Source organism: Liolophura sinensis, chromosome 7, assembly GCF_032854445.1.
Source record: "Liolophura sinensis isolate JHLJ2023 chromosome 7, CUHK_Ljap_v2, whole genome shotgun sequence".
NCBI classification, from domain to species: domain Eukaryota; kingdom Metazoa; phylum Mollusca; class Polyplacophora; order Chitonida; family Chitonidae; genus Liolophura; species Liolophura sinensis.
In genome coordinates this window covers 1,741,969-1,768,694 of record NC_088301.1, presented here as the reverse complement: position 1 = coordinate 1,768,694, position 26,726 = coordinate 1,741,969, and the positions used below count along the sequence as shown (strand labels likewise).

Sequence of the window (26,726 nt, the reverse complement as noted above, 5' to 3'; positions counted from 1 at the left end):
ACCAGGTTTTCATGGGTAAAATCAGGAGGCAAAGGACTGTGTTTCCATGGGTCAAATCAGGAGGCAAAGGACTGTGTTTCCATGGGTCAAATCAGGAGGCAAAGGACTGTGTTTCCATGGGTCAAATCAGGAGGCAAAGGATCATGTTTTCATGGGTCAAATCAGGAGGCAAGGGACCGTGTTTTCATGGGCCCAAGGACCGTGCTTTCATGGATCAAATCAGGAGGCAAAGGACTGTTTTTCCATGGGTCAAATCAGGAGGCAAAGAACTGTGTTTCCATGGGTCAAATCAGGAGGCAAAGGACCGTGTTTTCATGGGTCAAATCAGGAGGCAAAGGACTGTGTTTCCATGGGTCAAATCAGGAGGCAAAGGACCGTGTTTTCATGGGTCAAATCAGGAGCCAAAGGACCGTTTTTCCATGGGTCAAATCAGGAGGCAAAGGACCGTGCTTTCATGGGTCAAAACAGGAGGCAAAGGACTGTGTTTCCAAGGGTCAAATCAGGAGGCAAAGGATCATGTTTTCATGGGTCAAATCAGGAGGCAAGGGACCGTGTTTTCATGGGCCCAAGGACTGTGCTTTCATGGGCCAAATCAGGAGGCAAAGGACCGTATTTTCATGGGTCAAATCAGGAGGCAAAGGACCATGTTTTCATGGGTCAAATCAGGGGGCAAAGGACCGTGTTTTCATGGGTCAAATCAGGGAAACAAACATTTACAAATGATTACACAGGTAAAGTACTTCCCCTGGTTTGGGATAAAACTCAAATCAAATAAATAAACACATAAAAAACACATGTAATAATAAAGAACACATGTGAGAATAAAAAATTCTCTTTGGAATACACCATCTCTTCACCAATACTATGAACACTAAAGTTTTAAAAGAGCTACCTTTCTGCTATACAGTATACAGGCACCCTACATGTAAATATAACAGTTAGGCATTTATCCATCTAGTTATCAGGAATTTAAGACAGGTTTTATATAACTGAGTGGTCCCCCTTGCTATTTGAGGCAACTTGGTCTGCATGATTCCTTTCATGGTTATATAGTATAAAATGCAAACTAGAAAATACACAGAAAACAAGAAGCACATTACACACTCATTGCTCAGTATATATTCCTGCTTGATTGACCGCGGGCACTACTTGTACTTCCTAGTAACCGCTAGGACAGCATCTGAACAGCAGGTACATGTATATTAGTCAGAGCTAAGCAAGAACACAGCAACATGTGCAGCACGGGCATGTTGACATTTAGTCTGTGGCTTCCACATGTCCATTAATCCTTTACCGTGGACAAAGGATCAATAGGATTCACCTCTCATTCAGACAAGGAGTAGGTCTGAGCCTCACGGCCATTCTCTAATTTTACTGCTGATAGGACAATTTACTAATTGTATTGTTTTGGCTCCATAGCAACCGGAGTATAATCCTGCACACTGGAATTGTCTGACGTGATGCATGCATTGGTAAAAATCTGGATATACATACAAGAGAAAGTCCACTAGTAAATTTATAAAAAAAATGGCCTACAGTTGAATTTTAGTTTGAGGTTTGTGATGGCAAACAAGAAATTTTTTATGTCGCCTAACATCAGTAATTAACGTTAAGTTTAATTTAAGTTTAAGATTGCCTGGGTGGAGAGGTGAAAAAATAATTCACAAGAGTTAAATGACTGATTTTTCGAGAGTATTTACCTATAACAGGAATAACATTTTAGTGTTCAGATTTTGCTGTACATTATTTCTATTCACTACTTATGTCCACAGTTTTTTATAAAAATCTATGCGTCGAAACAGACATTTGTTTACCAGCTGTCAACCTAGATAGATGTCCCAGTTCAATTATCGCGAGGCCAATTCCCAAAACGACATTTTACACAAAACTAAGAAAGTATAGAAAGTATATGAAGTATCAAAAGTATGAGATAACTTACGGTGAGAATCAAAGGTCTTTGTGCTCAGCCATATTATAACAGATATGCATAAATAACAAATCTGACAGTGATTAGATTACACCAGAGAGTAATCTTCTGTTTACATTTTTCAAACTGAATTTTCTGTATTTTTCCTCTAGATGGCAACTTGAAACTCCCAGCAGATGCCACCCTCAGCATTATGTATTTTTTTTTTGTATTTAACCTTTAATTAATTTTTTTAATTGTTCCAGCTCTCAAAAAAAAATTGCTATGAACTGAAAAATCTCTCAGATAAAACACTGGTTGAAAACTTCCCATCCAGATCTCAGTTCTGATTAACTCAGGTAAACAGTTTGTACCTTGGTCAAACATGATGATATATTAATTAAGCGTCTGTAAACATCACAGCAGAAGTATGTATACGCATACTAACATGCAGACCTTCCTCAGGTAGGACTATATTAAAGAGAAACTCACACAGCATAATCATATCCCTCCAGCTACCTGCTCTGTGTACACACCTTGAATAATAGAGTGGAGCGCTGATTTAATACCTGACCACTCTCAGCTGAATGGCATACCTGAGACGCACAGTGGGCTAACATCATCGCGCCGCTACAGGCACAAGCCAACAAGGTCCCTTACCTGACACATTTTTGCATCACCCTTATTATAAATGTAGACAATAAAAATATCAGTTACAAGGTGGTTTTCCAGGTACATACCTCAGAATACCTGCCTGGTGATTGCAAAGCCTCTCTCCTACACTGTCGCTTTCAACCACCCATTAATCACTAATGTATACATGTGAGCAAACATTTTTTACCACTTTATAAACCACTTATGAAACAAATAATTGAAAAAAAAAGACAACACAAAACAACTGCTTTCAAAATAATTATATGAACACTGAAAGGACAGCAGAGTGAAATTAATCAAATTATATAATAATAAATATAGTTATGATATCAGCAGAGCAGTCTGAGCCTGAACCAGTACATATATTCCTATTGTTGTTCTCTGCCACAGCCTGCGACAGACTGGCCTTACTCTATGGTGTACATGTAGACAACACACTAATTATACTGGTGTACATCTATTTCTCACCTTGTGTCTTTATTACAGTCTTTTAGCTTCAGTTTGTTATTGATTTATTTATTTATTTATGTGATTGGTGTTTTACGCTGTACTCAAGAATATTTCACTTATACAACAGCGGCCAGCATTATGGTGGAAGGAAACCAGGCAGAGACCAGGGGAAACCCACGACCATCCGCAGGTTGCTGACAGACTTTCCCAGGTACGACAGGAAAGGAAGCCTGCATGAGCTGTACTTGAACTCACAGAGACCGCATTGGTGAGAAGTTCCTGGGTCATTACACTAGAGCGCTAACAGCTTCAGTTTGTCACCACCACTAAAATAAACAATACCCGGGAACGCAATAGATCTTAGCACAGATCTAGTGCCATCCTTATAGTTCATGGGAAGGTGTATATAGCACCTGATCCCAGTAGATCATTGCTGGGATTAACGGCCGTCTCTTAATCCCCGGTCAGTGTGTTCATGACGTGGAAAACTGAAAACTAGGTATCAGAGTCAAGAATGACAGTTTTAGTCACCCCTTTGGTTTACCAAGTCTCAAACTCCCATAATACATAAACGCAAGGCATTATTTTGTCATCGTACAATGCTGTGATCCTTGACGCCGGGTCAAATTTGGCTACTTTTTGGTCCTGTATAAGCATACCAACTCTAGAAACAACAGTAGCTGGTTGGATATTTATAAATGAATATTTTTCAGAAAACGAAAAGTCAGAAATGCATAACTGTACTTAGAGGAGTACAGCTCTAACATCCTCATATTCCTGAAATACATTTCTCAGCGACACTGCACAACAGTTAACATTTACAAATTTACACATTTTGAACAATCCTTATCACATCCGTTCCTATAAAACCTAGATAGAATTACGCACAAATTCAGGGCGACCTATGATGTAAATTACACATGCGGCATGTGTTATTATAACATAAACCTATTTTCGGTGGAACAGAAAATACCGCTACCTGCTTTCGCTGGAATGCCGGGACAAGAATCATCGTTTTTGCCTTCTTTAGAAATGAAACAAGAAAGCCAAACAGCGCCATCTATGTTGTCAGAACAAATCAACAAGTATTTTGCGGGAACAGAAGGCGCATGGTAGGCTACTTTTCGTACCGGTAGTCTTTGATTTCCGATATATATGCTTGCATGAGAGTAATATTAACACAGTGCCCAATGGCTTGCTTTCCTGTCAGATAACTTACAGCTAGGATAGCAGTCATGTGCCGTACACAATATTTTTTTTCATAGAGCAAAGCGCCATGTGTGTTGCTCGACTTTGATATCCATATAGGCCTATATAACCACGAGATCGAAGCAACACGCAGCTTACATAGCCGCAGAGCAAATATGCACTACGTGTAGGCCTTCTTTGGCACCCACAGGGCTGTAATGTTCACAAAACTCGGCTTGTAACAAATTTTAATAATGATAGTAACGTTGACTATTCTACTTCCATGGTAAAACCAATTTGGCTGAGCTAACAGTTGGTCAAAAGTATGCGCCTTTCCGGCACAGGTAAATGTGTCTAGGTGTTATATACCAGTAAAATATCGGTACACAGCTATCTATGACACTTAATTAAATAGTTAGGATCGCTGTTTTTTTAGTGGGGAGAATATGAGACTATGGCTTACCGCTACTTTAAAAAAAACATCATTGCCTTAGGACTAGGGGTACCGTAAATAACATGAACACGCAGTATAGGGAGTAAAATCAGAGCAGCGACGACAGTGTGATTATAACTAGTCCTGCCCTTGTCAAATATGTTGAGGCTTAAAATACAGCCGTTCGCTTTGAGCATCACCAAGGAATCTCGGCCCGATGCGGCCTAGGAAATAACAGATCGAGGTGGTGCTTACGATAAATCGACAGACGAAAAGATACCGGTACCGTAAGGAACATAAGTGTATGCAAACTAAAGGCCATGGAAACGTATTTCACAGATAATTTTTGTCTCGAACGCCGTGACACACTGCCACGACAACTGCATCCGGGCCCGGTTTCATAAAGCGACATACGACATTTTTTTTTTATCATACATTTGCCCAACACTATTTTGTACGACACTTTGACCGTGCGATTGTCATATATGTGCGATTATCCTACAGGTAGCCTACGACAATTTTGTGAAACTGGGCCATGGTCTTTACATGGAGCTCGCTCTGAAGTTGGTTTGGGGCCATCCCTAACCGAACAAGATTTTGCCAAACCTAACGTCAGAGAAATCTCGGACTTTGTGATAGCCCCTGGTCAATTTACCTCAGTTAGGGTTTCTTTAAAACCCTGTTCAAGTAAATGCATAAATCGTAGCAACTTATACGCCCCTAGCACCATACCTTAAGCAGAATTAGGTAAAAAAAAATGCAGTGATGTTAACGCAATTTATTAGACGTCATTAGCGATCTAGACTTACTCAAAATGCCTGGTGATTCTGCATTGTTTTTATCTTACTGATTACTAAATGTGATAACAACACAGAAGGTTGAGTAATCCTAGGCCCCTGACGTGTGAAATACTGGAAGTAGGGCCTAACATAACTGTATTTTATTATTTACCTACCTATTGGGAAATTCTGTGGAAGCAGTGGTGATTGGTTGCTTGTAATTTGCCATTATTTAAGCACTTAGGGCTACCTGACACCCTAAGCGAGGTAAACTGACGAGGGGACTGTATTTCACCGGTTACGTTTGCCAACTTTCGGACTGTCGACTCTGCTGTGGTTTTGTACTCTATGCTGTTAGTCTTTTCTTTTATATAGACATTATATCAGAAGAGTGGAAAGGTGATATATTAGGTAAAGTCGCTCTACATGTATTACAGTTTCGTGAAGATGGAAGCTTTCGGTGGATGCTCTACTGACCGACCCCTTACCACGTGTGTACCATAACCCTATGCCAACAGGCCTACGCCGCAAAATTCTTGTCTCAGATGCACCCCATGACCTCTATACTTCAGCCGCCACGTGAGCAGCGCACGCGATCTCTCTCACTCAGGTGACCAGACATGAATAACCTCTTCCTTTCATTCTCAGATGAGTGGTATTAATAGTACAAGGGATTACAGATGACATGGAAATACTAGAAATATACACGTCTATCTCAGTATGTACGTCAGTGATGGTTAAATAAGAATAGCTGCATATACATAGTCCGCTCTGCAGGGTGCGAACCTACGTAAGACCTGTGTTTAAGTACGTAAGCGATCGACAATGATCCCGTACATGGAACTCTATGTTCACTAATAAAGACAATGCTTTCCTACATTCAAAAGACATCTTTCTTTTACTGTGACAAGTGTGGTCTGGACTCGTGACGAACACTGTGACCTTCGTTGTAAACGTATACATGAGGTTCAAAGTCGTTGCTGCTCACCTTTATTCACTATGATCTATACAGGTAGTTGTGTATATCACATACTATGTAAAAGATCACGGGCAACTATATGTCATATACCAGCCTTGTGTATATGGGAGATGTCTATGGCGGCATTTGACATTTTCAAGGCTTGCAATTACACAAATGAACTTAACTACCAAGTGTTTCGTGGATCACGATGATGGATGAGCCCCTGCCTTCTGTTTAGATTTCTAAGCATCATAAAACCACATTCCATACCATCGGAGTATGGATTCTGATAGCATATTCGGAATCAACCGATCTCCAGACGGCATATTCAGATCCACCGATCTCCAGACGGCACATTCCGAATCGGATCTCGAGGGCACATCCAGCATACACCCATCTTAAGGTGATACATTCTTCGTCCACCAATTTCAAGACGGAACATTCAGAATTAATACATTAATCTCAAGAAGCCACACTGAGAATCCACCGATCTTTAGACGGCACATTCAGAATCCACCGATTTATAGACGGCACATTCAGAATCCACCAATCTATAGACGGCACATTCAGAATCCACCGATCTATAGACGGCACATTCAGAATTCACCGATCTCCAGGCGGCACATTCAGAATACACCGATCTCCAGGCGGCACATACAGAATCCACCGATCTCCAGGCGGCACATACAGAATCCACCGATCTATAGACGGCACATTCAGAATTCACCGATCTCCAGACGGCACATTCAGAATTCACCGATCTCCAGGCGGCACATACAGAATCCACCGATCTATAGACGGCACATTCAGAATACACCGATCTATAGACGGCACATTCAGAATTCACCGATCTCCAGGCGGCACATTCAGAATTCACCGATCTCCAGGCGGCACATACAGAATCCACCGATCTATAGACGGCATATTCAGAATCCACCGATCTATAGACGGCACATTCAGAATTCACCGATCTCCAGGCGGCACATTCAGAATCCACCGATCTATAGACGGCACATTCAGAATCCACCGATCTATAGACGGCACATTCAGAATTCACCGATCTCCAGGCGGCACATTCAGAATCCACCGATCTATAGACGGCACATTCAGAATCCACCGATCTATAGACGGCACATTCAGAATTCACCGATCTCCAGGCGGCACATTCAGAATCCACCGATCTATAGACGGCACATTCAGAATACACCGATCTATAGACGGCACATTCAGAATTCACCGATCTCCAGGCGGCACATTCAGAATCCACCGATCTATAGACGGCACATTCAGAATACACCGATCTATAGACGGCATATTCAGAATCCACCGATCTATAGACGGCACATTCAGAATTCACCGATCTCCAGGCGGCACATTCAGAATCCACCGATCTATAGACGGCACATTCAGAATCCACCGATCTATAGACGGCACATTCAGAATACACCGATCTATAGACGGCACATTCAGAATCCACCGATCTATAGACGGCATATTCAGAATCCACCGATCTATAGACGGCACATTCAGAATTCACCGATCTCCAGGCGGCACATTCAGAATCCACCGATCTATAGACGGCATATTCAGAATCCACCGATCTATAGACGGCACATTCAGAATTCACCGATCCCCAGGCGGCACATTCAGAATCCACCGATCTATAGACGGCACATTCAGAATCCACCGATCTATAGACGGCACATTCAGAATTCACCGATCTCCAGGCGGCACATTCAGAATCCACCGATCTATAGACGGCACATTCAGAATACACCGATCTATAGACGGCACATTCAGAATACACCGATCTATAGACGGCACATTCAGAATTCACCGATCTCCAGGCGGCACATTCAGAATACACCGATCTAAATCTATGCGTCGAAACAGACATTCTTATACCAGCCGTCAACGAGTAAGGCCGTTCCAGCTAGGTCAATAATTACAAGACCAATTCCCCAAAACGACGTATAACACAAACCACCAAGGAACTAAGAAAGTATATGAAGTATGAAAATAGGGCGGAATCATGTAAAGAGAAGCAGTCAACAGTTTTCAAAGATGTTGGAAAGACGCAAGGTATATTCTAGGCGACTGAATGAAAGCAGTATTCAAATTGTGTACCATGCTAGAATATAAGTTGTCGATAACCAAAAATGTATCACAGTTGCGAGGATGGTACATTAAATGTACCATCTAATTCAACACACTGAATGTAGGGTATCTATAGCCCCTGGTTAAGCGGAATCAGCGGAAATCAGACACGATCATGAAGCAGAGCCCCGGAGATTCTGGACGCCTATATTTACTTACCATAGAACTATACTCATTGTAAAACTTAAGAGGCTTGAACTGAAGGCGTTTTACAGAATAACCTTGACACATTAGTTTTCCAGTAATAACTTGTGACGATGATTGAATCCTGACACATCACCCATGAAGGATCTAACAAATGCTACAATGCGAGAGATGTACACGTGATATGCCGGACCCTTCGGTATATTGCTATCAAAGTAAGGATAATTTACAATATCAAAATTGAAACCATCCCTCTTGTCGTAAAGTCTGCGAGAGAGCAAACCCTTTTGGTCTTTGTTCTCTAAACCGATCTCAAGGCGGATACCATCGATCTCCAGATAGCGCAGTCACCGATCTCCAGGTGGTACATTCGGAATCTACCGATCTCAAGACGGCACATTCACAATCTACCGATCTCAAGGCGGCACATTCACAATCTACCGATCTCAAGGCGGCACATTCAAAATCTACCGATCTCAAGGCGGCACATATACACCGATTATTTCGATAGACGTTACATTGTAATCATCCATAATGAAATTGTTATTTTAATATGCTTTTCAATGGCAACTCTTACTGCAATATTACGGATTTTATTTCACTGTGACACATTATACAGGCCATATAATTGACAATTACTGAAATATTTTTAGAATGACAGTGTGAAAAAAATATCTACATTAAATCACTCCAAGAGGATATAGCAATTTAACAACGGAAATAACTGAATGTGCAACTCGTACTAAAATGGATGGGCAGCATGCATGTACTCCACTACAGGTATAACTGACTCCAGCTGAAGCCGAAAGCAGTGAACCGCACGCATTCAGCACGTAGTATGGACAAGAAGTTGTTGCTGAAGCGTAATCCGACACCGATCTGGACGTTTTCACAGCTTGTGTGTTTTGCCAATAAGTTTATTCATATATAACCATGCCACTGCATGTACACCAAACACGACGTATTATCTTCTTTCTAAAAGCATACCATCGTCCACTTCATACGTAACCTAAACCTACATACGCGAAAAGCTTCTGTTCAAAATATCGGCGGACAGTATACTCACTATTTGCCCCACTCTAGAGACGAAGACGCACCTTTGCATTATTGAACAGGACAGAAGAGCGAGTGTGATATACAAGTCATCGCTACAAAAGAGACCGCCATACAAAGCATGAAGGATTACGAAGTATTTCAACCAGATCATCTGGATATATGTTACTATTACTATATCTACATAACCTCTGAGATCCATTCTAACACGTATTCATCCCATGTACACAGCACAAAGGCTATTGGTGAAGTAATTCATTCATTTTGCTTGATTTATAACAAGCTGGTTTCCTTGGCCCTACAGGAATCGCGGACATAATCTGTGAGAACTTTGTCGGCCCAGTGATAGGTGTTATAAACTGTGAATAGAATCGTAAACGACTTCATTTTCCCATTCAATGTAAACATATTGAGCACAATTGGAAGATTGTTTAATGGACAATGTGCTTGACGCTACTTTATCGATCCACAGCTTGTTGATATGGTCATAATCATCGATGCCTCGGTGCAGCTTTTGTGGTTGATGTATCAGGGCTGGCCATCAATGACCCTGAGACAGCCACAACCATGTGGCTATGGATTCGCGCTGATACCCGATAGGGATCTTTGGGCAGATCAGAGAGCAGTTTCTATGCAGTTTTACAGCGTGTGGAGAAATACTGAGTATACTGTCAATATTTATCAGATTTATATGTCCATTGGACAGGGTCATAATAGTGTACAGACTGAATGCAAGATGTAAACTAGGGCAGTAACAAGGGGGAAACCGGGGTGAAAGAATCCGGGCGGAGGAAACCTGGGTGGAACAAGCAAGGGTGTAGACCGCCTATCATCGCCAGGTACCTGACAAAGCCCGGGCCAAAACAGCTACCTCACAACATTCGCATGGATAAGTTGGAAATTCATATTCAAATTCGTGTTCAAATTAGAACACTTTTTGTTCATAATGTTAAACTCCGTAAGCTTAGTTTCGATGCCAAGAACCCAGTGCCTGAGGTGACGTCATAATTATTAAAAAACCAGTGGCATGCTGGGGAATGGGCGTGGAGAGTAATTTCGTTTTACAATAGGTGCACCAATACGCAGTAAGAACAAACTCCACGCACTAACACATCCTACACTACACTCTTTGCGAATGGACTACATTGTTTTTGACAACAAAATTTCCTAACATCCAGCTTTAAAACCATACTGCTGTGAAGTAATATTCTACAACATATAAAATTATATTCATTTATTAGGGGTATATTATACTAAAACGTGTAAACAATTTCAAATATGACAGAGACAGAAACAGGGTGTAAAGTAAGATCGATAGCAGTTTAGGAAACCAGTACCGCCCTCCGTCAATAAAACATGTTGAACTCAGCCCAATCCCCAGCATGCCATTGGTTTTTGAATACTTATGACGCCACTCGAGGCGTCATAAGTTTGTTCAATTTAGGTAATTAGGTAATTGTAGACGACATAGTGCGAAAGGGTCAATAAAAAAGGGTAGGCCGGCCAAGTTTCGTTTTATCGCACGATGCTAGGAATCATATCTAGACCCATATATATAGTGTGAACGATTGATAGGAATCGGAATTCCGGGACAGTGGCAATAGTGACAAAAATTGTCAGTTCATAAGTGGCAATAACCATGAGCTATTGTAACCAGGTTCAGTGAACATCACCTGGCAGCCGCGCGAACACATAATAGACAATAGCGCTATGCCTGTTAGAGAAAAGTCCTTTACCAGCCCGGCAATGCAGTACAGCGTGAGACATCCCTGATGCTTTACCTTGACATGCGACTGTTTCCAGCGTGTGACGTAAACAAGATATGTATTAAGTACTTTACCGTAGATATCCCACTAATCACGCCAGGTAAGAAACGATAAACAGTGGGTGAAAATGTAATGAAACGGCTTGTAATAGCCTATTTCTTTTAAAGAGTCGCCTATAGTCAGCTGACTGTGACATCAGTCATACTCACTACCAAACTTGCCTTTAGTCAGCGACACGTAGCAACACAAGCTCTACCCACTGATATGTTTGAAGTTCATAGTCTTGCTAAGAAAAGGAAGTTAGATCATTTTTTCCTAATTCATAATTTTCAAGTCCATAAACTCGCTTTCGACGACAAGAACCAATTGCCTCTGGTGACGTCATAATTATTTAAAAAATAGTGGGAGGCTGGGTATTGGGTTGAGTTCAACATGTTTGGAAGGAGGGTGACACCAGTTACCTGAATTGCTGTCGACTTTACTGTAAACCCTGTTTCTGACACTGCCATATTTGAAATCGTTCGCACGGTTTAACATACCATAACCTTGATAAACGAATTTTACTTTATCTTCTGTACAGTATGGTCTCACGGCAGAATACTTTAATAAATGAATTCTACTTAATCTCTTGTAGCGTATGATCTCACGGCAGTATAGTTTCAGATATGGATATAAGGAAATTAAAGCAATCTAATTATCCGCAGAGACAGTAGTGTATGCTGTGTTATTGCGTGGAGTTTGTTCAAACCGCTTGTTGGTGCATCTACTTTCTAAAAACGATTGTGTACAAATTTGCACATCCACAGTGACTTGTGTATCAGCAGTAGACACATATATACACAACTCACTGTGGATGGAGGCCTCCGTGGCTCAGTCGGTTAGCGCGCTAGCGCAGCGTAATGACCCAGGAGACTCTCACCAATGCGGTCTCTGTGAGTTCAAGTCCAGCTCATGCTGGCTTTCTCTCCGGCCGTATGTGGGAAGGTCTGTCAGCTACCTGCGGATGGTCGTGGGTTTCCCCCGGGTTCCACCCACCATAATGCTGGCCGCCGTCGTATAAGTGAAATATTCTTGAGTACAGCGTAAAACACCAATCAAAAAAAAAATCACTGTGGATGTGTTACAAGAATTACACAATTTGTGTACTGCTGGTGCACAACATTATTTGGATGTGCATTTTTTGCGTAAAACACCAATCAAAAAAAAATCACTGTGGATGTGTTACAAGAATTACACAATTTGTGTACTGCTGGTGCACAACATTATTTGGATGTGCATTTTTTGCCACAACACTGTGTACCACTAGTACACCGTCGTTTTTTTTTTTTAGAGAGTATTGTAAAACAAATTACTCTTCACGCACATTGTCCAGCATGCAACTCGTTTTTAAATAATTATGACTTCACCCGAGGCAATGAGTTCTTGGTGTCGAAACTAAACCTATGGTACTTTAACATTATGAACTGTCAAAAGTATTCTGACTGCATTTCATTTGCAATAACATGGACGTCCAATGTATCAATGTGTGGAGCCTGGGTTGTTACGTGACACTGACTAAAGGCAATTTTGGTAGCAAATATGACTGATTTTACAGTCAGCTGAATGTAGGAGACTCTCTAAAAGAAACAGACTATAGAAGAGTCAATATACCGTGTGCTTAAGTAAATATCGTAACATGTATTTGTGGAATAGGCACAGAAATTGTCATTTTAATATCCATACAAGTTCTCCACTTCATTCATTAGGTTGACTACAAGGCTATCTGTTTTATCTTTCTCTGCCGTCATGTCAAACTAGTTCAAGCGGGACTGACAGTGAACATTCCTCTACGCGCAAGACGGGGGGATTTTATGACCACCCCACAAAACAACCTGCTGATATATAGTTAATTACTACTCAGGTATAAGAACAATAAAAACTTCGCCATTTCCCTCAGCTTTGATGTTGATATGTGGATCAGGTATCACTGAAAATTATACTGCTTTTACACAATTTCATATAACTTATATTTATCAATTTAGACTTTTGCTCAGATGTTATTTTTTAATGAAAAAAAAATTATATCTCTCATGGCATCATACGCAATTCGAAGGCCGCACTATATTCACGTGTTATTCAACTATCAAGTTTTTAATCGTTTGCAAGTCCTCCGTGATAGAATGTTGTCATAACTACTTCTTAAGAACGCGTGAAAAATGTACCAGTCAAGGCCTTAGGAGGTTAACCTGGATATACTGTACATGTATCTGTTCGGATATGTTTCACGTGCTATGACGTCATACCCTATACGTAGGAAGCAATGTACAATCTGTATGTTATCTGGAATACAATGCTGTGGTTCTAGTGAGGAAGTGAACTGATGTGAGCTGGCTAGAGCATACGGATCACTGAACGAGATACGTTTTATAAACAGGTTGTATTATATGCCTATAGGCTTGGTGATGCCTTAGGCAAGAGTGTCATGAACATTTCAATGTCTGTCCAACTTTTTTTATTATTAACAATGTGCCTTAGTCCGTCGTGAATATAAGATATTACTCGCTATATGGCTATGCTAGAAGATATTATCAATTCATCCCTGCTTAACTTAAGACGAAACTTCTATTGGTTAAAAATTTTACCCGAGCTAGATAATATCCTAAGCTATACAATCCCTCTGGCTTAAAATGTCATTTTTGTAATGTTCATCTGCTTTGAGGCAGGCTCGAATTGATTCAGATCAATTATCTGATGAAGTAGTCCACATTACATAGCCGCACGGTGGCTGAAAGTAAGTCCCCTGTACATTTTTGTCGTATACATGTACGCAGGAGAGTGCGGTCACAGAACACCATCAGTATAGTCTATTTTTGTTGTAGGTGAGAGTGTGCGGTCACAGAACACCATCAGTATAGCGTACTGTCGTTTTAGGTGGAAGAGTGCGGTCACAGAACAACATCAGTATAGCGTATTGTCGTTGTAGGTGGGAGAGTGCGGTCACAGAACACCGTCAGTGTAATGTATTGTCATTGTTGGCGGGAGTGTACGGTCACAGAACACCATCAGTATAGTGTATTGTCATTGAGGGCGGGAGTGTGCGATCACAGAACACCATCAGTATAGTGTATTGTCGTTGTAGGTGGGAGAGTGCGGTCACAGAACACCGTCAGTGTAATGTATTGTCATTGTAGGCGGGAGTGTACGGTCACAGAACACCATCAGTATAGTGTATTGTCGTTGTAGGTGGGAGAGTGCAGTTACAGAACACTCTGGGTAAAGTGTATTGTCGGTGTAGGTGGGAGAGTTTGACCAGGAAGAAAGATCTTTAAATTCGCGCATATAAAATGGACAAGTTGTCTGTGTGTTGACCGTTTCCAGACTAAATTCAAATTTAGTTCTAGTTTCTATTGCAACTCTTAAAACACGAATTTATAGTCCTCAATCTGTACAGAAAACACAAGTAATTGTGGTTTTGGGTAAATTTAATGGGTGTTGCCCAGGGATGTAACAGAAACTGCGATCCGCTCTGCAGACCTGTGAAAAAACCACTGTCGGGACAATACTCCCGCATGAAAACATGAGCACTGTCAGCTACGGTCGATAAGCTACCTGTTCAGGAACATGCATTCGCCAGGTCACGTCTCCCCGCTCATAAACCACACCGTTCAGAAGCCAGCCCTGAGCGCAGTAAGCTACCCAAACGCCAACATGCATTCGCCAGGTCACACCTCCCCGCTCATAAACAACATGCATTCGCCAGGTCACACCTTCCCGCTCATAGACCACGCCGTTCAGAAGCCAGCCCTGAGCACAGTAAGCTACCTAAACGTCAACATGCATTCGCCAGGTCACACCTCCCCGCTCATAGACCACACCGTTCAGAAGCCAGCCCTGAGCACAGTAAGCTACCCAAACGCCAACATGCATTCGCCAGGTCACACCTTCCCGTTCATAGACCACGCCGTTCAGAAGCCAGCCCTGAGCGCAGTAAGCTACTTAAACGTCAACATGCATTCGCCAGGTCACACCTCCCCGCTCATAGACCACGCCGTTCAGAAGCCAGCCCTGAGCGCAGTAAGCTACCCAAACGCCAACATGCATTCGCCAGGTCACGTCTCCCCGCTCATAGACCACGCCGTTCAGAAGCCAGCCCTGAGCACACTAAGCTACCCAAACGCCAACATGCATTCGCCAGGTCACACCTCCCCGCTCATAGACCACGCCGTTCAGAAGCCAGCCCTGAGCACAGTAAGCTACCTAAACGTCAACATGCATTCGCCAGGTCACACCTCCCCGCTCATAGACCACGCCGTTCGGAAGCCAGCCCTGAGCGCAGTAACCGACCCAAAACGCCAACATGCATTCGCCAGGTCGGACCTGTCCGCTCATATACGACGTCGTTCAGGAGCCAGATGTTTGTAACTTAGTGCTTTATAACTAGGGGAGGAGTGATGCAGACAATTCAATTAATACTAAAATGATGAACATCAGTGCCCATTGTATGCACCCAGTTACTACATGTATATATTGTCATATCACATTTTTGACGGTATTTGGAGCCATTCCCAGTCTATACACCATGCAAATCCCAGTCTATATCCCCTGACAGTTGCTAAATACATGAGGAGTCTCTGATCGCAATTTTGTGATAATATCCCGATCGGCTAATAAACTCACCCAGGAAATGATCATGTCTCTGTGTTCACATTTCATTATAACATTCTAAGGAATGGGTATTTACAAAGTCGTTATCAGACAATTCTATTCATACTAAAATGATAATGGATATACCGAGACATCCTTGCGACCATGTCAGTCTTCTGTCGATGTGTGGTGTACATGCTCGTGCGTTCAGGAAAACACGCTCTTCAACATTTACCTAAATTATATCTTCCAAAACCATCAAAGACTATTTTTCACACCCAGACTTTAAAAGAGGCGTTCAGCATGAAGGGGATAGTGCAACGACTGGTTGACCCGTATCAGTATAATGGCTCCGGCGAGGCTACTTACTTGCCTTCGGTAAGTCGTCTTAGTGAAGCCGCACTAAATAAAAGAGCGGTGGAACAAGGAGGCACATTACACGTACATGCACCCTAAGGATTCCTTCGTCGTCATATGACTGAAAAATTGTTGAACTTAAACCCCAAGCACTCACTCACTCACACCCAGTTCATGTTTTCCGAACAAAGAAACGTGCCTTTGCCTAAAGCATATATATATATTCTTCGGGTCGACTGCAAAACGCCAGTTTTGACAAGTTAAATTTAAAATTTAATAACGACGCTTACTTGTTGAAATTTGCAATATTATGAACACCAAAGTGAAACTGGTGTAGTGTTAAGACGGATCTATCCTAGTTTGTACCTGTATTAGGTAGTAATTTGCACGTGACTTAACCAGAATGGCAATATTTGGTGCAGTTTTTGGTTGTAAAATATGAGTATTCCAAGAAACCTAAAAATTTTAATTTAGCAAAACGGTTTAATTCAAGAGATTTGGGCAGTTGGCCATCTCATCATGCAGCTGCATATTTACATATAAGTAGTATATATGCATGCATGGCTGACCAACCACATCAGACATCTGTGCGTCGCACTACTGGCAACATGATGCTACCAAATCTATATTAATTAAGCAATAAGCACATGGCATCAATGAGACCCAACCTCGACAATTAGTATGTCGTGCTGGAATCACTGCGACACGTTCCGGTCCCAAGCGCCTGTTCTTAACATCATTGTGGTCTAGACATCGTCGAGGCATTGCGAAAATTTTATTTTATTTTATTTTTTATTCCATTGGTGTTTTACACCGTACTCAAAAATAGTTCACCTATACGACGGCGGTCATTAAGGGGGGGGGGGGAACCTGGCAGAGGCCAGAGAAAACCCACAGCCATCGGCAGGCTGTTAGAAGTCCTTCCCACGTATACGCGATATATTCCAGGTGACCACTATGTCTCAGCATCCTGACATCATTGTACGCGGCCACAAACCTGTGGTCCTGGAATCATTGCGACACGTCATCGGCGACGAGAATGTAGAGAATGTTCTTCAGCATTGATGTAAGGGACATTCTGTATCTTCGTACTTGCGGTCGTGGCTGTCGCGTGCGGGGTAACTCCAGCAGGAAGTTTGTGGTGCGTTTGTCGTCAGTTACCACGGTTGGTTAATGTTAAATGTGGGTGGGAAGCAAACAGCTCTATTCGCACCTGTCACTTCGACCTTGGCATTGGTTCACCACACTGTTTCTTATGCCAAGGCAACTGCAGAAACAACTCATGGACTTCTGCCAGGTGAAACCAGCGACACTGTTTTATGCACAAGCAACTGACACAATCCGGGTGACGCGTGATACGATGTGCTAACCAAATTCACCACTGTGTTTTCAATGACGTTTATGTCATCGATTACGTGTACATATCACTGCACTCATTCATGCTGCTGCTTCGAAATCTTCTTAAATATGTAATGCTTGTCAGCTTGGTTTTATTGAAATTTGTCTCAAAATGAAAAATGCTGTATTAAATCGACACGTAAGTGTATAATTTCATTCTAGCCTAGAGTAACATTGTCTGGCGTCCTCAATGGCTGAGTAATGACAGAATGTACTCTGCCATTATCACATAATACTGTGTCATATTCAACATAATATCCTGTAAGTTAAATACACTCTTCATGTTCTTTTTTCATTCAACAGCATTACCAGTCACTAGGAGACATATGTTGAATAAGGATTTGAGCTGACAAGTTGTTCTGTGTTTTGTTCTGTTTTATCAACATAAGATCGAACAAGTCCAAATACATGGACCCAATAACAGCAGAAACAACTATATATATATAACAGGTCAAAAACAAATAATATATATATATATATATATATATATATATATATATATATATATATATATATTGTTTATGTATAGCTAAGCAGATTAATATTAACATTTCGTTATTTCACCGTATAGAACATTATCTTACAAACTAATATACATAAACAAAAGTTGGTTATTTTAATACTGGCCAATGCACAAAGTGCAGCCTTGGCAATCAGTTGTCCTCCGTCAAAAAAGAAAACAGAGATACATTTGGAAGGAGACTGACGAGCAGCTAGTCTAGTGATCATCGTGAGAAGTGTTTAGTAAGCACCAGTGAAGCAAATGCATTGATATATTTGGAAGGAGATTGACGACTGAGCATTTAGTCCATAGTGACCATCGTGAGAAGTGTTTAGTATGTACAAGTCAAGTAAATACAAAGATACATTTGGAAGGAAATTGACGACTGAGCAGTTAGTCTAGTGACTATCGTGAGAAGTGTTTAGTATGCAGAAGTCAGGTAAATACATATAGGTACATTTGTAAGAAGATCGGCGATTGCCCACTGAGTCTAAAGTGCTACATAATCACTTCTGCGAAATGCATCGAAAGAAGATTTTATAAGTCTCGCTTATCATTTAATGGCTCACAAAAAAGATGTGTAACATATTCATTTGGTAACGTGGCGTTTTAAGGTGTTTAGAAATTGGCCTTGAAACTCTCGACTTAGAATTCTCTGCATGAGTGACTATTGTTGGACATGACATTAGAATCATCCATATATATGGGGGGTTTTGTTTCAAAACAAAAAGCTACCATACAAAGTCACACCTGAGCCAGCGACAATCCTTTACATTTTCACTTTCTTGTGCAGAACTGGAGGGTGCGGGGGAGGGGAGTTACAAGATAAAGGACTACAGTATAGAGAATAAAACCAGAGCAATGACGACAGTGTGAAGGTTGGCAAATTGTAACAAGTAATCGATGAAATCCGATCTCTTCTATTTACCCCTGAGGTTAGGGTTTTATTCCTACTATTCATGTGAATGCTTAAATAGTAGCAACTTACACGCCCCCAAGAATCATGACCTAGGCAGTGTTAGGTAACCCTATGCAGGGATGTTAAATACAATTGTCACTGGACAGATCTAGAATTCCTTCGGCAAGATGCTGTGTAGTGATTTAGTAACCAATCGCTTGAAAAACACTACAAATGGACCATCCTGGACCATCCCTCCGTGACGCTTCATCAACCAGGAGAATCCCAGTTTATGCCGGAATGCAATTGAATATAAACGACTACAGCAGAAAGGTACTGTAAAAGGCGCACATCATAGAGGATAAACCCAGAGCAGCGATGACTGTGATGCTTGGCAAATTGGCCAGAATGCAGAGAAATGCAGTTTGCATTATCTACCTATATAAATTCACACTTTCGAACATTCCTACGCACGACGAACAGGTTTGCACATCATAATGGTGAAAAACAAGTAGTTTTCAACGAAGCATGGACAGCGCAAACGGCCACATAACCATTGTCGATGGCTCACTGCCACCAAAGCCTTACAAGCTGTGACAGTGGCAGAGTCTACATATGCCCTGTCCAGGTTGTAGGTTTGAATCCGCACATCTTGTGTCCTAGCTGTTGGAAGGCAACCTTCCCTAACCAATGTATCATGGTCTAACCCTCATCTCCGCACTGATGTCCATCAATTATTAATTATTAGCACTATATGCAGCAGTAACTCTATTCAGCAACTTTTGTCTCTGTTAAGAAAAGTGAACTCCATATAAATTACAAAGCACATACAGCATCAAGCCAGAGGTTGTGATGCTGTCGCCTCCTTCCCCCTGGCCCAGTGACCTCGATAGCCTTTACATGTGGGCTTTGTTTGGGTTTTGTCAGGCCCGACCCTCGAGGGTTTGTATGTGGCCGGACTTTGGTCACGTGACGCATCCCACAAAGGAACTACACACTAACAGGCTGTGGGCCGAAGGGGAGGGAGTGGGGGAGGGGGGCTATAGTATTGTATTTGCTAATAATGGAACAACTATACTGACGCGATGTGTTTTTTCGCATATCTACGGTAAACGCCAGCTGATAGTAGTACGGTGTGTATGCGTGAGGAGTCCACTTACCTCGAACCGAGGGACGCTGAAGTACGAGTTGCTGGCACTGAATGAAATAGCACCACGGCGTCTGTTTAGCAGATGTTTGGGTATACATTTGTCGAGAGGAAGCGTCGGCAGTAGCCCTTGCAACCTTCCTTCACATGTCACCTCCATGACATGTCCAGTTAAAACCACTGTCACTTACTCACATCCCAGCCGCTCATACCCATCAGCTACTATGCACGCGCCTGTCGACTCGACTGCGTGCACAAACACTACTGTAAATTTACACAGACTGGCCGGGTCCACTTAATTAGGCCAGGGGCGTTCCCCTTACTATCGATCTACTCCGCTTCCCGCCTCCCGGCGGTCTACATAGCATCCAAACTGGGCTGTACCCTCGCGCGCGTGTCTTTCTGGCCCATCGATTTCCTCGGCTATCTCCCAGATTTACGTCTTTTCGTCCGCCCCGACCCTCGTCTGTTGTAGACCTGTGTGTCAGTCGGTCACACCGATCAAATTCACTCTCCACGGAGGAAGACTTGACGTCAGCAGCCCACTTTTTGTCCGACTTGGGCCGTGGTCTGGAAGTTACAGATCGGATATGAACATGTGTGTGTCTGTATGCCTGATATAAGCCTACCCACCCCGCGCCCTGCTGGGACAATATAACTAACGTCTGGGGAAAACCATTTAACACGTTATGAGTAATTTTCAACAGTTTGGGCTGCGTAAGAATCCTGACAAGCGCTTTTAATCTCCCTGGCGATTGATGCCATCATTCATATCTATGTAAGCTGTTGAACACACCCAGTTCTCGTGACGTTAGTGTTGACAATAAACTCACTTGGAGCTAATATGTGTTATAGGGGGTGAGGCCAGTCCCCCATACCTATGTCCCCACCGTCAAGTAGTCATGTGGAGTGAAAACATATGTTGTGCTAGGTAGGCTACTTTCAGCATATAAGTTATGGTCTCTTATCGGAATGGTGTCAAAACGTATATGTAGACCTATCTGTATAAACGTGTTCGTGCTTTCTTCGTGCCTCGGTGAAGTCAGATATTTCCAAGCCAAAAAAAAGGAAGAAAAAAAAAAAACAATTATGTATAATGTATATGTGATTGAGTTGAACACGTGTGGAAATGGTAAGTTATTTGTTAATTTTTTCATTGCATTGGTGTGCTGAAGAATTTTAAGAGGGCGGCATGTAACGATTATGCTGAAAACCGGCAAGCAGTATATATATATATATATATATATATATATATATATATATATATATATATATATATATATATATATATATATGTTGGTAAATATGATAGAACGATAGAGCATAACGAAGTGAAGAAAAGTTTCAAGGCTGATCTTAAAGATGACCATTTTGCTTGTAACTGTTATTACATACGTATTCATCACTTGTAGAGAAAGCCGTTATCTCGTCATGGTTAGATTGAATCTTAAAACTCAAACTGGCCCCTTTAAATCAGGGTTCGATTCTTTTTAAGCATTTTTATTACATTACTCGACAATGAAATGTGCAATGCAATTGTTAGATTATTGCTCTGATGAAATTGTGCTAAACATAACACTCATGGACGGTATAGGCCTATGCCAAAGTTTAACCTACAGGGTAAAATAAAATAAGCTTTTAAATCAAATTTTGACTAAATGTGCATGTTTTTTGGCATGATGTTTTACTGAGGCAGCACTATGCATGTTAAGATGTCTGCATCTTTGCCTGGCATGATGTATGACTGAGGCATCTCTATACATGTTAACATGTCCATGTCTTTCGCCGGCATGATTTTTTCATTGAGGCAGCAGTATACATTTTAAAATGTCTGGCTCTTTCTCCGGAATGATGTTTTATTGAGGCAGCACTGAACGAGGAGACGCCCTCAGAATATCACAGAGGCTTTGCGAAATTGCTAGTAAACCTAGAAACAAATGTCTGTTTCTTTGACAAAGATCTCTTTTGAGGTTTGCGTTGGAATGATTTTTTTTATTGAGGCAGCATTGTACATGTTAACACGAAGGCACTGGGGTCGCCCGGTGTTACGAGGAGACGCCGTCAGCATGTCACAGAAGCTTTGCGAAATTGCTCGTAAACCTAGAAACAAATGCCTGATTTATTTTTTTTGGCGACGATTTCCTTGACGTTTGCGCTGTGCATACCGTCCCCCGTTGTTGTATTGTTGTTATTTTATTTCGTTTTCTTCAAGTTATGCCTTGTACTTGATGGGATTTAAGCAGTAAGAATGTGTGAGATGGTGGAAAGCAAAGGCTTAGGCGATTGTAACTTTTTGAGATATGATCATAAACTAACTTTATGATTTTGAAGGTATGTAATTTCAATGGTTTGTAGATGAGAGCTAGGATGTTGTAATTTGCATCGAATTGTAAAACGGGCATGCCATGTCCGTGGTGTTCGGACATATTGGAGCTCCTATCAACAGTTTTCTCGCTAGAATCGTTAAATGGCATAACTCTATTTTCATAAATGTACGTCTATTTTACCTACAGTTGGAGGGTAGTTTGACAATTAGACGCCCTTGAACTGCCTAGTAAACTGTCCTTGATTGCTCGTAGCGAACAATGTTTTAAATTACATCAGGGTATTGCTTGGCGACTGTTGCAAACATTGTCTTGTCGCTGTACTGTACTGAAGCAGAAACTGAAAACCATTTGTGCAGAACACTTTGAAGCCGTGAAACTGCAGACAGTAATTAGTGTTAAAAAATGCCCAAAAAATGTACAAGGGACACATCCGTTTTCATTGATGCTTGCGTGACGCTATATATATATATATATATACATATATATATATATATATATATATATATATATATATATATATATATATATATATATATATATATATATATTATGTGTATTAACTGATACCTTAGGGACATTTACAAACTTCGGTACAAACGACTGTACAATGTAGACTACAATGGCCATTTACTTTACAGGACGCCAAGTTTCGTTTACAAAGACGTTTAACCTTGCTACATATGTTGATATGCTCGTCCCAGATTATAAGCCATACCTCTGCATGTTCCAATACACTTATATACAAGCTCCCATAAATCATCCACACACCATTTGGTCCCATATTCTAATTACATACGTTCCGTCAGGTGGATATGGGCGTGGGTGTAGGGTATTTTTTTTCAATCTCCTTTATTTTATATAGAAAGACGCTTTTTTAACGTTAGCTATTTTAATCATCGGACACTCTTTCTGCAAAAAAAATTTAACAACCAGGGCAGTGTGAAGTATGTTAGTTGTCTATAAACTACACCTTATCTTCCAGTATCTCAGTAAATAAACACAACATGTAGTCGTATAAACTACACCTTACCTTCCAGTATCTCAGTACATAAACACAACACGTAGTCATATAAACTGCACTTTATCTTCCTGTATCTCAGTAAATAAACACAACATGTAGTCGTATAAACTACACCTTATCTTCCAGTATCTCAGTACATAAACACAACACGTAGTCATATAAACTGCACTTTATCTTCCAGTATCTCAGTAAATAAACACAACATGTAGTCATATAAATTGCACCTTATCTTCCTGTATCTCAGTACATAAGCACAAGACGCAGTCATATTGATAAATAACACTGACCTTGTAAGCTATATTCTACTCCACATGATGATAACCCGGATTTAGGGCGTAAAAACGCTTTTCTTTAAGACTGATAATATGCTCCATTTGATCTCTGGCCTAAACAGACACCATGCTTGTATTTATTCCGGTATAAAAAACCCAAATCGCCTATATAAGATGACGTTTCGCTGTATTAACGTATTTCTTACTTTTTATGCCTTTGAATAAAAGAACAATCCCTCCGTAAGTGAACAGAATACACCTTATCGGTGAAAGTTTCTAAATGCAACCAAGGATGACAGAACAAAACACTGTTGTGCGTCGTATTGTTGTTTTTTAATTGACTTTTCTATTTTCACGAAAGGGGAACCTCTTAACGCTACATCTAACACGATGTGCATACACAACACAATCGTATGTTGTGTGTACAGCGTTTATTTCAAAAAACCTATGTACATAACCCCAATGCTGGCCATGCTAGTTTCGTGTACAAGGTAATTAATGCTCGTTTCCGTTATAAATTTGAATAGTTAATGGATCAAGTACGTTGTTAGTCAGGCTAAGTTTATTTATGTAAATTGTAAATGCGTATAAATCCTTAACAGATATATATGACCCAGCGCTGAACTATCCGACACACTGGGGCCGGTTTCATGAAGCATACTTAGTGTTAAGTAGCCCTTAGCAAAGTGCATTTTTCATTTATTCATTTAACTGGTGTTTTACGCCGTACTCAAGAATATTTCACGTATACTACGACGACCAGCATTATGGTGGGAGGAAACCGGGCAGAGCCCGGTGGAAACCCACCACCACCCGTAGGTTGATGGGAGACCTTTAACTAGGTGCACATTATATCTCTACAACATACCTCGTCGTAGTAATTAAGGGCAAACTTAGCTAAGAGAGCTTCATGAAACCAGCCCCAGGTCCTTACAGTTGATATAGAGCAGATATATTCAGTTACTTGCAGGGAATGCACATGTCACATATAATACAAGGTGTATATACACGACTCTTGTAGAATCCGTTGGTGTGTTTTTCTTATTTTACATCTTCATTTATTTCTTTGTTATATAACGATAAAACAATATCGGATGACTGACATGATGAATGTGTTTGTCCAGCTGGTACGTGCACATCAAAATATGGGCCGGTAAGAAATCCCAAAACAAACAGTCGCAGAGGCATGGTACATCCTTAGCGTACTACACCGAGCAGTTGTATATATGCCAACTAATTTGGGTTAGCTTTCACCCGGTAAATAGTCTGACAAATACTGACAAACACTTTGATAACAAGCAAGTAAATTACGTAGAAATGATGAATGGAAAAGTAAAAAGTGACATAAAATTAATGGAAATACAGGTTTCTCACAATAAGTGCTTACATGCAAATCGATAAAGGCAAATTTTAAGGACATATACAGGGTGGAGTGCATGGTAAGTGATGCGTGTCTATCAGACGTGTAGTATTTGTCGCATAGCGTGTCTTGACGTTGGCTGGATGGCTCACACAGATTTTATTCGTGGTATCGTGGTAATACATCTTTGTTTTTTTGTTTGTTTGTTTAGCGCGATTCAGTGACAGATGCAATCTTGGTTTTGGCGACAGGATTTGCTTGAATCTCTTTGCTGTGAGGTAAAGTTGATGACTAAGTGGCCCTCTGAATGAAAGACAAACCTAAACCCGCTTTTAATGGAAAACTGTGATTTACGATACAGAAAACATGTGCATTTATACTTTAAATATAGCTAAGATTATACCCGTTATGTGCCCGGGTGAAATCTATTAAACATATTTCAATAATTGGGGTAGTGTGTGTGAAAACCGTTTAAAAAGGATTAGTATGAGAAAAAAATACGAAAACATTTTCAGTATGAATTATTTCTTCTTTGATTGGTCTTAACGGTTAGTGTATAAATGCATTAACATACATTAAGAGAGGAAATCCTGCGCAACCTCCAGATATGTGAAGGGCTACATATTCCCAGTAAATCCTGCGCGACCTCTAGATATGTGAAGGCTACATATTCCCAGTAAATCCTGCGCGACCTCTAGATATGTGAAGGCTACATATTCCCAGTAAATCCTGCGCGACCTCTAGATATGTGAAGGCTACATATCCCAGTAAATCCTACGCGACCTCTAGATATGTGAAGGCTACATATTCTCATTAAATCCTGCGCGGTGTCTAGATATATGAAGCCTACATATTCCCATTAAATCCTGCGCGGCGTCTAGATATGTGAAGGCTACATATTCCAGTAAACCTCCTTTCCCTTGTTAAAATGAGAATGGATGTGATGCAGATGTAAGGTAGATATCCACGCAGCCACAAGCGCTTTGTAGGCAGATATCCACGCTCTGTCACCCTCTTTGTAAATAGTCCCATTCACACCTTATCATTGAAATTGAAAATGTACACATATGTGCACCCCTCCCCCAGTTTTAACATGACATATATACTGTATGTGTGTATGCTGTATGTGTGTATGCTGTAAGTTTTGTATGATGTATGTGTGTATGTTGTATGTGTGTATGCTGTATGTGTGCATACTGTAACTGTTTATGCTGCATGTGTGAATGTTGTATGTGTATATGCTGTATGTGTGCATGGTGCATGTGTGTATGTTGTATGTGTGTATGCTGTATGTGTGCATACTGTATCTGTTTATGACTGCATGTGTGAT

General features: G+C 41.0%; 1 protein-coding gene across 1 annotated transcript in view; it reads right to left on the bottom strand.

Moving 5' to 3' along the window:
- Positions 1-20,455, bottom strand: part of LOC135470051 (high affinity 3',5'-cyclic-AMP phosphodiesterase 7A-like) — a 96,499-nt gene extending 76,044 nt beyond the window's left edge. Inside the window, exon 1 of the mRNA XM_064748762.1 lies at positions 20,430-20,455. The gene's annotated coding sequence lies outside the window, so the exon portion shown is untranslated. The remainder of the gene's footprint in view (positions 1-20,429) is intronic.
- Between the last annotated feature and the right edge of the window lie 6,271 nt (positions 20,456-26,726).